The sequence below is a fragment of the Rhinatrema bivittatum genome, chromosome 4 (assembly GCF_901001135.1).
Source record: "Rhinatrema bivittatum chromosome 4, aRhiBiv1.1, whole genome shotgun sequence".
NCBI classification, from domain to species: Eukaryota; Metazoa; Chordata; class Amphibia; order Gymnophiona; family Rhinatrematidae; genus Rhinatrema; species Rhinatrema bivittatum.
This window is the reverse complement of record NC_042618.1, coordinates 2,445,357-2,457,818: the sequence shown is the minus strand read 5'-3', so window position 1 is coordinate 2,457,818 and position 12,462 is coordinate 2,445,357. Positions and strand designations below refer to the sequence as shown.

The following is a 12,462-nucleotide window of genomic DNA, read 5'->3' as shown; positions in this document are numbered from 1 at the left end:
TCAATCTGAAACCGATTCTTCAACTTGTAATTTGATGCTTTCCACCAAATTTACACTGAGCAAAGACTGTGCATAGTGCTGGAGTTGGTTGAGGCATCCCATATTGATTTTCCATCTCCTGGTGGGAAATCATCATCCCGACAGCATCCACCACTTGTGCGACTTGAGGTCCCCCCCCCCCCCCCCCGTCGTGCCCATTCAAGGAAGGCCTTAGTTTGCATCCCAGGAGTGAAGGCGAGATCACCCTGTAATGGCAGGAAAATTGAGTCTCTATAGCTATGGGGAAACTTATCGCAGAGATAAAGCCAAGCGTGACGTACAGACATTATCATCCAATTTCTCCTTAAATACACAAGTAGAACAGTGCATGCCGCATGTAAAATACGCTGAAGGGAAAGAGGAGAAACCCAGTTAATTTACCGGGTCCGGAGGGTTCATTGAGAAGTATGGAAGAGCCTCAGCACATAAGCCATGTTATATTCTTCAGTTCTAGGAACACCCAAAGCCCCCCTCATTGTACGTCCCCAGCAGCTGCTGAACGTCGATTCTAGCCCACTTTCCCCGCCGCAGAAATCTAGAGAGCAGGGGCATATCCCCAACTCCAAATCCCCCTTTTGTAAACAAACTGGTAACACTAGTAATACATAAAGCCACTGCGGCCATAAAACTATTTTAAAAGAGAATAATTCTCCCAGACAATGTCAACGGAAGAAAGATCCATAACAACAACTTATCTTTCATACACTTCAACACAGGGATAACAGTGAGATCATATGACAGATCCAGGTCTAGCGGGGAAAACTATACCCAGGTATTTAAAAGATTCCTGTGCCCATTTAAGTGGAAAAGTATTGCCCACATAGCTTTTAATGTGAGAGGAGACACTAATTCCTCGGACTTGTCTCTATTAAAGCTTAAAACCAGAAAAGGAGCCATAATGTGAAAAATTCACTTAACTCCTCAGCCAATGATACACAATGGTTTGAAAGATGGACAAGCAAGTTATCAGCAAAGGCTACAATTTTAAAATCTTTACCTTTAATTGCAATTCCCACTATCGCTTCATTAGACTTGACTGACCGCAATAAAGGTTCCAAAGCTATCATGAAAGGGGAAAGTGGACATCCCCTCTGGATCTCAAACTCTTCAATAGACTGCCCATTGATCAAAATCTGCACCTTGGCGTGTGACTATAGTAATTGTACCCCTTTACAAAAAAAGACCAGAGATCCCAAACTTCCCCAAAACAAAAAACAGATATTCCCAATCAACATGGTCAAACTCTTTTTCTGTGTCAAAGCTGACTAGTAGTGAGGGAAGATCTGACTGTTAACAATATGACAGGGAGACCCCAACATTCCTAACATTAAAGGCTGAACCCACCCGATGTTCAGCCTCAAGAGTCAGCAAGAACAGAGCCAAATGATCAGCAAAAATTTTAACCAGGAGTTTTAGATCAAAACTAAGTAGTGAAATCAGACTATACGATGCTGGGGATAATGGATCTGTACCCTTTTTTGGCAGAATAGTGATCAGTCTTATTTGTGTCGAAGGGGAACCTTCGTTGCTCCACCAGCTGAGTAAACATGGCTTGTAGAGGTAGGGTAACTTGTTCTCATAACAGTTTGTAGACTTCCCCCCTATAGCCATCCGGACCTGGGGCTTTATATAGAGCAGCTCTCCAAAGCCTGTAATAGGCCATTTAATGCCTCTAGCCGAGATGCCATTAGCTGTGGTAAAAGTAGATTTTTTTAAATACTCAGTTCACTTATCCATATCCAGAACATCCTTGGCATGCAAGGAATAAAAATAAGTCTCAAAATACCTTCTGAAGCCCTTCTTTAGAGTTCACTGTATTATCATGAGGGTCTTGTACGGCCGCAATGAATTTAGCTCATTCTTTGTACTTGACCAAAGATGCCAGAAGCTTACCATAAGAACATAAGAAATTGCCATGCTGGGTCAGACCAAGGGTCCATCAAGCCCAGCATCCTGTTTCCAACAGAGGCCAAACCAGGCCACAAGAACCTGGTAATTACCCAAACACTAAGAAGATCCCATGCTACTGATGCAATTAATAGCAGTGGCTATTCCCTAAGTAAACTTGATTAATAGCTATTAATGGACTTCTCCTCCAAGAACTTATCCAAACCTTTTTTGAACCCAGCTATACTAACTGCACTAACCACGTTAGTGCAGGTTATTACCACGTTTATACAATTGGTACTTATAGTAAAATATTGATTTTTGCGCTCTCTGGTGAAGAAAGGAATTCAAAGCAACCTCTGAAGCAATACAATTGGCTCTAGCCTTAGCTGTAGGTGGACCCTGCCATTAACAATCTTGTCATATCTAAATTTCCAATTTGATGATTCTCTTATCTAAATCTTTTTTCCTCAAAACCTCAAGTAAGCTTTAAGGTCTCCCTGGATAACAGCTTTAGCCATCTCCCAATAGAGGGTGAGATCATCCGTATGCCCTTTATCGTGCTCATTAAAAGATTTCCATTTTTGTTGTAGAAAAGCCTGAAATCTCTTATTGCGGTACAACTGGACAGGGTCCCACTGGGGTCCATTGAACATCCACCCATATGAGGGCATAGTCTGATATCTCCAGGGGACCAATAGTTGCATGAATGACCTTAGTCTCCGGGACAGTTTTTTCTAACAGATAGTCAATCCGGGACTCATGCGCGCAAGAGACATGCATAAAATCACGCTCCAAAGGGTGCAGGATTCTCAACACATCCAAAAGGCCCAGGCACTCACAAAACGGGGGGGAAGACTCCTGTTTCTTACAATCAGTCAGTCACCTGTAGAACAAATGAGAGTTGTCTATACAAGGGTCAAAAACCATATTCATGTCTCCTCCCAAAATGATAGGATCATCTCCCAGAGCATATCAGCAAAGAAAGCAGGGTCATATTCATAGATGCATAAATATTTCAAACAATTATAGATTCAGCACAAAGAGTTCCATTTAAGATCAGATATCTGCCTCCAGAATCTTTGAGTTTTAACGTCAAAGCTTTGTACATCAAAATGGCCAGTCCTGCCTTTTCTTGAGCCGGAAGACCCCCACCCACCACCTAGTCAGTTTGCTGTGCTCTGCATTGCTGAGATGTGCCTTCTGAAGCATGATACTTCATCAGCACTCTCAGGACCTTGTCTCGTTTTATAGGGGAGCCTAACCCTGCCATGTTCCAGGAAGTTATTCTAAGCCCTACCTTATGCACAGAGCCCACCAAAAGGATTTCCCCACAGATCCAATCATCTCTTTATGATAACCCAATCCCCAAGCTTAGGATGGGCTCCACATAACACACCCCCACACACCTCTCTAAAGGATTCAAAAAGTATATACATATATACACACCATTTCCCACATCCCCCTGATCTAATAATCCCTCTATCCCATCCCCTACTTTCCCCTCTCCCCCAATCCCACACCTTCCCCTCCTGCTACCCCATCTCAGTAGAGATAGAAATCAAGCTAAAGATGTTATGGATCCCACACCCACCCACCCTCAAGACCAATATTGTATTAGAAGGAACAACAATTAGTAACACATCACAAGTGACCAAGTGCATCACAAAACCAAGATCAGAAACCCAACTGCTGTGTCCAACAAAACTGGTCTAGTCCTCCACAGAAGCAAATACAGGCATACCCAATGCCCTCTTCCAAGTCCACATGTAATACCGCACTGCTACAGCGGCTGCTAGACTACCCAGAGACTCCAACAGAATGATTAACTGCAGGTTCTAGTAGATCCTTGTTGCATCCAACAAGCCAGGTCCTCCTGCCAGTAGACTGCATATTGCGCTACTTCTACTGCAAAAGGTAAAACACCCAAGAAAGAAAGAAAAAGAAAAAAAAAAACACACACACACCAAAAAGGGGTCACCAGTAACATCCATCCAGTCCACTAGATGTGAACCACCGTTCTACCACAGAAGGCAGCCTCTTCAATCCATCCGAGAGCAAAGTCAAGGCATAGATCTCAAGGGTTCTCCCCGTCGGGCTAAACTGAACCGATATAGCCAAGTTATCCAAAAGAGTCTGTGCTTCCTCCGGAGTTACGTAGGTAGACTTCTTCGCATCAGTAACCCTCAGCTTGGCTGGGTACAAAAGCGTGAAGCGAATCTGATGTTCGTGTAGTGCCAAACACACGGACAAAAAGGTTGTCCGGTCTGAGACTTTCATGGAGTAGTCTTGAAAAACTAAGATATCTTGGTCTCCAACCATCAACTGCGAGCCACGGCTCGCCATTTGCAGCACTGCAGACTTTTTTGGGCTGTAACCACTCTAAGCTGTCCTCTGTTATCAACCCATGGGCCCAAGTGATGTGCATACTCAATTAACACAGGCGCCACTGAAGCATCCAACTTGAGCTCCTTAGCCAGCCACATCTCGAGGAAGACAAATCTCCAACTCCGCCACAGACTCAGGTATCCCAAACCAGCCTTCGATTGTTCCAAGTCTTAGAGTTTGTCATCTATCCGCACCATTTTTGCCTGCAACTCACTCACTGTCTGAATTATCCTCGCTCCGTCCTCAGAATCAGACACGCGCTGGTTGGGTAAAGGCATCTAGTGAGGAAGTAATCTCAACAAATTTAGAAAAGACCTAACCAAAATTAGAGTCCAGAGCTTTAACCACCACTGAGATCACTGCCTCAAAAATCACTTCATTTTGAGTTGGGTGCTTTTTGTTCACCTTCTGTGTCCTCCATCTTTTTTTTTTTTAATTTATACTTTATTGAGATTTTAAACAAATTTACAATTGTAAAAAATCAAAAAGAAAGAATTTTACATTTCAGGCAAACATAAGGCATTATGTATGACTACAATAATGCATCAAAATTCCTAGTCCCCATAATGGGAGGATTCTTCCAAGACCGAGATAAGGAAAAAATGTAAATATAACTTACAAAATACAGGAGATATATTCTTTCATATGCAGCTATTTATACCTCAACCTTTGTTTATTCTTTATCCACCAGAAAGGATTCCAAATGGGTTGGGTCCTGGAATATGAATTTATTCTTCTGCAATACTACTGAGCATTTACAGGGGAATTAAAAAAAAAACAAAACAAACTGTTGCCCCTAAAGATAAAACTCTCGGCTTCAATATCAGGAATTGTTTCCTTCTTAACTGTGTACTACGTGAAACATCAGGAAATACTTGGATCCTTTGTCCACAAAACAAGAAATCTTTGTTCTTAAAATATTTCTGTAAAATTACATTTTTATCACTTTCTCTACAAAAAGTGACCAATAAAGTGTTGCTTTCGTGGCTGCTCTTCGCCCTCGTTCCACCCTCTCTACCTCTATGGCGACTACCTCCGTGCTTGATGGATGGCTTGCTGCCGCGGCGTCTCCATGCTGCTTCTTTCCGGCGTCCCCAGACCGGCTCAACGCTGCAGATCTTCCATGCTCCCGATGACGTAGGGTGCGCGCACGCGCTCCGAATGATGTACCAGCAAGGGCGCGAACCTCAGGAGCGTCCCCCTGTATTGACGTCATCTGCTTCCAACATAAAAGGTCTTCACTTGCGCTTACTATTCGAGTTAGCAAGGACTACGGACCATGAATCGTACTCTGTCTAGGAATACGGATTCGTCCAAGCTACTCTGCCTCCTCGGACTTACCAGGGGTATCCGCTCCTCGGGGGCCTCGCTCTCTTTTCTCTATTTCAGATTGCAGATAGGAACCAGTACTCGCTCCTCGAGGGCCCATGTTCCTGAAGACTCTGAAGATTCTCTACTGCCTGGAAGCTATCACAGATTCAGACATTTGTGAGTTACCATCACTCTCTCAGAGCTTTCCCTGGAACCAGGTACTCGCTCCTCGAGGGCCTAACTCTTTCCAGCTACTGAGCCTTCTTAAGAATCTATGTGAGTGTGCCATCTACTACTGGATATGTATACAGCATACTCTGGCTACTCACTATCTATAGTCTCTATACAGCTCAGCAACCCTGGGATCGCAGTTCTAGTCTCTGAGGGACTTCAGCCCTGCCAGGCATATCAGCTCACTACTGCCACCTCTGGTAGTTCTACTAACCTGTCTAATAAAAGAACTGTCTGTGTCTATCTCCATACCCAAGCCTAGCCGGTGGTCCCTCTCAGGATATCCTCCTGGGGGCGCTGTCATCTGCCATCGGCCCAAGGATTCACCTATTTACTACAGTGTGCTCACTCCTCCCACTTCAGGAGCTGAGCATAACAGAGTGCTAGCTCTCATCTAATGTCTCCGCCCATCAGACTTCAGAACCGTAACAGACTGCAACTCAGCACGGAGATTATAACAGAGTGCCAACTCCTCCCCTCTGGAGGAGCAAACCTCTAACAGATTGCTAACTCTTCCCCTCTGGGGGAGCAAACCCTAACTTAATGTTGCTGTTTTGGGAATATCAATTGATGATTCCAAAAAAGCAGTTAAGTTTGGTGATTCTTGTATGACCTGATCCATACCTTCCTCGCCCTCTTGAGTCCTTAACCTGGTGTTAGGAATATAATATAATATAATATATCTTAGATAAACTCTTATCATCCACACTTGAAATTGACAGAATTTCTACTAGGTATTTCCTAAGTAATTCATATGCAGATATTAATCTGGAGACAGGAAAGTTTAGACATTTTCCAGATTTCCCATCTGTCTTTGAGTTGTTAAACTGTCTTTAATAAAGGAATTGTTAGCCCTTTGTCCTCCTTCTTAGGCTTCCCAGACCTCACCTTTGTCTTATATTCCGGATGGATTTTTGTGGTTATCTTGAATCTAGAAGCATCATTGAGAGGCAAGGCCAGACCAACATCCAAAATCGCCAACAGTTATATTTTTTATTTTTGCACCAGTATGTTTTAAGTTTTCAAGCAGATGGTGAGCTAAGACATACCCTGCTCCCGCCACAGCATCATGTGATCTGCCCAATGATGTTATCTACTCAGGAGTTAAAAGCACGGCCTCTGTCACCAAAGCATAAAGCCAGGTCTTGCAGTGTAGTACCAGGCAATTGGCTTTTTACACAATTACAAACAATTGTGTTTTCTTTTTAGCCTGCAATATTATTCACCTTCCTCCTACCTCTGCCTACACTTAACCAGCCAGGAGAAAGTGAAGGAAACGGTAAACATAATTTGCTAAGACTATTCTAAAAATAATTATACAAAGTCAAATAGTAACCGGTATTTGGTCACATATATGGACTCTGATAGGCCTCCAACAGCTGACGTGCTCCAGGACCAGAACCTGTAACCCCAGGAGGTATCACCCATAAAAACTGGGCAAACAGGAACAGAGGTGGAGACTGTATGCTGCACTACCAGAACAGGAGGGTCCTGAAAGTTATTACTAAAAGGAAAATACGCCAGTAGGAAAACAATGCAGGGATCCCATTGCTTGCAGACGTGCAGTCTGCAAGATGCTGTGCACAGTTATCCTTAGCAGAATTCTTATGCAGTTAATGTTTGGTTCAGTAAAGGCACTTCTTTCTGCTTTCATATGGTATCAGGTATCAACCATTGTTTGGTTCACAAGTCCTTCTTAAAGACTGCAGCTTTAAGGGGCCTATTTAGAAAAGTGTGCTACCACGATAGCACACATTATTAGCGAATAGACCCCTATCGGACTAATAAGAGCTGTGGTAAATAATGTGCATTAACGCGTTATCGTGGTAGCACATTTTCGTGAATCGGCCTATTAATTAGATACCATGCTGTTTGTTTGATCTGGGGGATTGTCCAAGATGTTCATTTTATGAAATGTGCTACCAGTTGAGGCTACCGTCAGCAGCTGTAATTGGACCTTCAATTTTCCAAGACTGATTTTCTATAAGGCATATTCAAGAAAACCATGGAAAGTACAAGATTTTAGAGACTGCGGCAAGCACTAGCAGGCCAATCCAATACACTGCACTCAGTCGAGCGTACTGTTGAACCCGCAGTTGGACGCGCGTCCACAATCCCTTATTTCCTAAGGGGATTAGCGCGTCCAAAACACATGTCCACCCCCCCCCCCCCCGGGTGAAACTAATAGCGCTCATCACATGCAAATGCTTGTTGATGAGACTGCTATTCTCCCTAAATTTAAAAAAAAAAAAAGTGCACCCGACCCACACATTTTTACTGTCAGAGGAACAAAAAAGACAGAAAGTTAAAAAAAAAAAAAAAAGCACCAGCAGTCAGGTTAGGAAAAGGGAGGCTCAAGGCTCAATTTTAAGAGCGTTTGTTTTCCTAACCCGCTGACAGCCGACCTCTCCTGGGTGCCTGCTGCCGAGGAGGTGCTAGGAGCACACATTTGTCCCTAGTGCCTCCTTGACAGCTCGAACCTCAAAATATTCTATTTATTTATTTTATTTATTTATTTAGAGGCTTTTATATACCGATGAACGTTGGGAACATCTCATCGGTTTACAATGAACAAATAGTGCAGCTAAACAAGCTTTACAGAGAACAATGAACAATCTTGCGCCCAGGAGAGGTTACTGGGTGCATATTAGGAAATCATATTCCGTGCTGCTTTATTAGATCGACTTGTATGTTACTTTCCACTATTTAGCAAAATGAAATATTGACACAAACTGAGCTGAAAATCTTCAGTATTCATCTTGTTCCCAGTCAATCCTTATTTAAAGAGGCAAAGCCAGTGTATCATATTGGGACCCATAAAAATACATGAATATATACTGGACACATGGTGTGACACAAAATGAGGTTGAATTACTGCAAGTTTGAAAAGTAAGGACACAGCAACAGAATGAATCCCTGTTCTTACTGCGACTGTTAACATCCTGTTTTAATACTTGAACATGTGATGGTTTATTTAGATTACTACACATGATCCTTCTCTTTGAGTTGACATAGTTTGAAAAATACGTGTCATTCCAGTGCTGCATTAATTCAATTCACAGTAATAGCTTTACTGTATACCACAGAACTAGCTAAAAAAAAATCTCACTAATATTAAACTTGAAGCATTGTAGAAATCAGTAGCCTGCATTGATGCTCATCCAGCAGCTATTACTCTCAGTAACTGATTATGGAGTAAGTGTATATTCAACGTATGACCCCTGACTCTGGGTATTTACAATCTGTAAACTTACATCTTTGATGACAGGCAACTAAGTATTTTTCGAAGTTACTAAATATAGGGGTTCATTGGTATTTTTACAGCGCTGGCAGTATATTTAGATGCATTTTTCATTTGATTTAATAAAAAAATTATATTTTTCATCTAATAAAAAAAAACAACCTGTCCAAGCACTCAACACCCTCCCAGCACATACCCCACCAGCAGTCTCACCCCCCTCCAGCACTCTCACCTCTTTCCAGCACAGCCCCAACCATAAGTTCCCAGCATAATCTATAAGTCCTCATGATGTTTGACCTGTTACTTGTTACCTCTTGTCTGACATAATGTTCGATTGTTCGATGTAATTTCCTACTTTGGTTTTATGTAAACCGACGTGATATGTACCAGTACATGAACATCGGTATATAAAAGCTCTTAAATAAATAAATAAATAGTCCCACCAACAGTCTCACCCCCCCTCCCAGCACAGCCCGTCCAGCACTCTCACCTTCTTCCAGCACAGCCCCATCAGTATGCTCACCCCCTCCCAGCATAGTCTCACCTCCTTCCAGCACAGCCCCATCAGTATGCTCACCCCCTCCCAGCATAGTCTCACCCCCTTCCAGCACAGCCCCACCAGTATGCTCACCCCCTCCCAGCATAGTCTCACCCCCTTCCAGCACAGCCCCACCAGTATGCTCACCCCCTCCCAGCATAGTCTCACCCCCTCCCAGCACAGCCCCACCAGTATGCTCACCCCCAGCACAGCCCAGCCCCACCAGTATGCTCACCCCCTTCCAGCACAGCCCCACCAGTATGCTCACCCCCTCCCAGCATAGTCTCACCCCCTCCCAGCACAGCCCCACCAGTATGCTCACCCCCAGCACAGCCCAGCCCCACCAGTATGCTCACCCCCTTCCAGCACAGCCCCACCAGTATGCTCACCCCTCCCAGAAGTCCCCCCCCCCTTAGTCTGGGCACTCACTTAGCAGCTCCCTCTGTGTTGCTCACTGTAGCAACAGCTACTGAAGGAGTTGGATACTGCCGGCGCCCCTCCCCCCCTCTTTTCCGCGCTTCTTTTTCTCGGCCGGAGTAAAGGGGGAAGGGTGCCGGCAGCGGATCAATGACGTTGCTGACAGCGCCGCTTGCTCCGCACAGTCAGCGAGCGGCAGGGCGCGGAATCATGACGTACGCAGGGAGGCGGGTCCGGTCGCTGCTCTAACTCGGAAGCCCCAGGGCTGGAGCTCTGGCCACGCCCTTTGCTGTAGAAGTTAAAAGTGCGGTTTCCACGGCTGGGGGAAGGGAAGCCCTGTGTTCCCTATCTGCGCGTGGAATTTATTCTGCACTCGCGCCGCCCTGCTTTCCTCACAGAGCGGTTATTATCTGTGGCAGCTAATGACAAAAAAAAAAAAAGAAAGAAAATACGTTGCACCCCATCTACCACCCTTAATGGTCATAGAAGATTTAAAACAAAAGACAGCGGGGGTTTATCTAGCAGCCATGTCTCACTGCTTTTGCAAAGTTGCAAGCTCTGGAAATACCTGATGGGAAGGGAGGAATGAGTGAGGACGGCGGGCTTAAATGTTACCGCATTAGGTGGCAGGCCAATATATATTAAAGTGGGATGTGAGCTGGACCTTCTTTGGTACACAGAACTGGAGGCGTCGGGACGATTAACCACAGAAGCAGACTTGGGGGGTTTTGGGTTATCTACCGAATAAGGTACATAATAGTGAACTGACGGCATGTGCAGAATATCCCTGCCCACCCATCAGACCTGAAATGAACGCCAGCTAATTGACAAAGGAGTTCTATCCAATCCTGAATCTGGAAGGCCTGGCCCCAAGACGCCAATTAACATGCTTGGGCACTTTTCATTTCCAGTCATCCTGGATTAGATAAGAGAGGAAGGGGGTAAGCAGGTGCACAGACTTTCTCTACACACACACACACACGTTTATTCTCTCTCACACTGAGACTTGCACACAATTCTCTCAGGCTTGAGTCAGGAGTAGTTCCCCAGGGCTTGAGACGGGTGGATATGGTTCTTACTCATAAAAGTGAAAGAAAGGAGGAGGCTGGGAGCTACAAATCATTTGCTCTGATTTCTGAGGTGAGCAAATAAATGGAATTTCTGCTAAAACCGAGGATAGTGCAGTTTCTGAAATCTGGTGGATTGGAAGATCTGGAACAGCATGGTTTTTACCAGAATTAGGTCTTGTCAAATAACTCTCATCAGTTTCTTTGATTGGGTGTCCTCCGATCAAGGGAGAATGCTGGATGTAGTATACTTGGATTTCAGTAACGCCATTGACATGGATGTGCATAGGCAACTTATAAATAAAATGAGTGCCCTTGGTTGGGCCCCAGGTTAGAAACTGGTTGAGAGGGAGGTGTCAAAATGTAATGGTAAATAGAGTTCACTCCAAGAAGGGGGACATTACTAGTGGTGTGGCTCAGGAAGCAGTCCTCAGACCAGTTCTTTTCAACATTGCAGAAGGATTTTTTTAGAAAGATCTTTTTGTGGATGATATCAAAATCTGCAACAGGTAACATAGTAAATGACAGCAGATAAAAATCAAAGATCCATCCAGTCTGCCCAGCAATTTGCTTTTCTTAGGATCCAATCAGTTGAATCCAGAACAAGTGGGTTATGCACATTTACATGGAGATGGAGCAAACTGATGTCACAGTATATACACCCCTGCAGTGACATCAGCCTGACAGTATTCTCTGTCTCCAACAGATGGTGGACGTGCATCTCCCTACTGGTGACTGCTTCGATTTTGAAAAAAGGAGAAATAAGGAAAATAAATTTGCCCCGCTCTCCTGCAGTGATACCAAAATGTCCCTCCCCCAGTTGAGAATTCCTGAGGTGATTTGTGGTCTCGCAAGATGAGTGCCTTGATCCGGAAGCTGGTTTTTCAACTGGCTTGGACTTAGCTGTTAAGCATGGACTTCCTGCTCTCCACCCTCAGCCAACCAACTCCTGAGAGAACCCCTACCCCATCTGGTTTATTATGCAAGCTAATCATAGATTGCTATGACTTGGATGTAGTGGAGCAATCACAACTACCAAGCAACTGTGATATCCACACTGAAGAAGGCTAATCTGGACCCCACTGACCTGAACAAATACTGACATAGCGAGAGCCCCCCTTACCTAAGTCAAGTCACTGAAAAAGCTGTACTATCACCACTATTAGATCAGTTTCTGCCAGCCATTCACATTAATCATTGGCAAATGTATTCCCTGAACCTCTTTTACCTTTGCTCAGACTCTGATATCTGTACTTCTCTGGAATGGCAAAAGCCCTCATTTTAACTGCACAGGATATCCCAGCTGATCAGAACTATTAAGCAAGCACTTGACTCCAATCTGC

The 12,462-nt window shown here is 44.2% G+C and overlaps 1 protein-coding gene across 2 annotated transcripts in view; it reads right to left on the bottom strand.

Moving 5' to 3' along the window:
- The window catches only part of ADCK1 (aarF domain containing kinase 1), a 175,543-nt gene extending 165,284 nt beyond the window's left edge, over nucleotides 1-10,259 (bottom strand). Inside the window, exon 1 of one of the 2 annotated variants that reach the window (XM_029597676.1) lies at nucleotides 10,065-10,259. The gene's annotated coding sequence lies outside the window, so the exon portion shown is untranslated. The remainder of the gene's footprint in view (nucleotides 1-10,064) is intronic. The other variant, XM_029597673.1, reaches the window with a different exon arrangement.
- Nucleotides 10,260-12,462: the final 2,203 nt, after the last annotated feature.